The sequence below is a fragment of the Pteropus medius genome, unplaced genomic scaffold (assembly GCF_902729225.1).
Source record: "Pteropus medius unplaced genomic scaffold, Ma_sr-lr_union100, whole genome shotgun sequence".
Classification (NCBI taxonomy): domain Eukaryota; kingdom Metazoa; phylum Chordata; class Mammalia; order Chiroptera; family Pteropodidae; genus Pteropus; species Pteropus medius.
This window is the reverse complement of record NW_024352003.1, coordinates 65,038-67,037: the sequence shown is the minus strand read 5'-3', so window position 1 is coordinate 67,037 and position 2,000 is coordinate 65,038.

Here is a 2,000-nt window from a genome sequence, read left to right as displayed (position 1 = left end):
CTTTAGCAACTCAATAAAAGGAGGCTTTTGTTACTGGTGATGCTTTTATTATTATTTGCACATAATCAGGCAGACATTATTTACAATGGAAAATGATTTCTATGATTTCTGGATCTGCTAGCATCTACGTATACCTCACACTGATTTAGCTAAAGTTCAGCTCAATTCAGTAGTTACTGATTGCAAGCTATATGCTAACCGCTCCTCTAGCCACCAGGATTAAAAGAAAAATTCTTAGTCCAAAGTAAGTCATAGTCAACAGGGAAAGTTAGTCATATGCAACAGATTATTTCAATACAGGATATAAGTGCAAGGATAGGTGTGCTATGGAAGCAGAGATGATTGTCACTAAACCTGCCTTGGTGTGTACAAAGAGGCTTTTTAGATGTGGTGATGCACATGCTACATCTTTAGAGATGAAGGGACATTATCTAGGTGCAATGAGATTCTAGGCAGATGGAATAGCAAGAGCAAAAAGCACAGGGGCACATCAGACACTGGTGCCACTGTCACTGAGAGTGTACCCATGAGCTGGACCAGGTGCCAAGAGAGATCTATCCGCTCAGGCACAATTTCCTCCACAGGGGAAGAAAAAGAGAACGGGAGGACCTTAGCAATCTCCACTCCAGAAAATTGCAACAGCCTGCACTGCCTCTGCGGGCAACCACAACATTGGCTGCAGAGGACCTCTGTCATCTTCACCACACTGACCTCAGCTGATAGAGGCTGCATGGGGACAATGCTGCTGTACCCTCCCTAGAGCCAGAAATATCATATACCACTGAGCCGACTCCTCACAACCATCCAGAGGTGAAGATCTTTTCTCATCAAAACCAGTCAGTAAAGTCTGTTAAAATGTCCATACTTTCCAAAACAATCTGAGTCAATGCAGTCTCTATCAAAATTCCAAGGGCATTTTCAGAGAAATCAGTTCTAAAATCCCATGAACTACAAAAGACCCTAAGTAGTCAGAGCAACCTTGAAGAAGAACAAAGCTGAAGGCATCACGTTTCCTGATTTCCAATTATGTTATAAAACTATAGTAATTTAAATAGTATGTACTGGCATAGTAAGACACATAGATTAATGGAACAGAATAGAGAACCCAGAAATCAACCCAGACATAGACATTAAACTAATATTTGACAAAGGACCCAAGAATAAACAATGGGGAAAGGATGGTTTCTTCAAAAAAAAAAAAATAGTGCTGAGAAAACTGTATATCCACATATGAAAGAATGAGATTTGACCCATATCTTACATTATAAACAAAAATCAACTGCGAATGATTAAAGATTTAAATGTAAGACCTCAAAGCATATAACTCCTAGAAGAAAACAGGGAAAAAGTTCCTCGTCATTAGTCTTGGCAGTGATTTTTTAGATATGACACCAAAAGCACAGGAACAAAAGCTAAAATAAACAAGTGGGACTATGTTATACTATTATGTTTCTATAAAACCATGGAGGTCAGAAGGAAGTGGGATTATATATTTAATATGCTTAAAGAAGAACACTGTACATCACAAATTCTATAACTGGTAAAACCATCCTTCAAAAATGAAGGAGAAATTAAGGCATTGCCAGGTTAAACAACAACAGAGAGTTTATCATTACCAGACCTGCCTACAACAAATACTAAAGGCAGTCCTTCAGCCTAAAATGACTAGACAGTAGCTCAATTCTATACAAAGAAATAACACCCAGAAAGGTAATTATATAAGTAAATATGTTTTTAAAAAATAAATGTAAAAAAAAAAAGATAAATGTATTTCTTTTAAATCCTTTTTACTCGTTGATTGGTTAATAAAATTATATAGGTTTCAAGTGCACAATTCAATAATACATCATCTGAATATTGCATTGTGTGTTCACCACCCGAAGTCATAAAAGACAATTTCATAAAGCAATAATTATAAATCTAGTTTGATGAGTACCCAATATATAAAGATGTAATCTGTGACTATGACAGCATAAAGGTGGGGTACGAAATGCAGATAT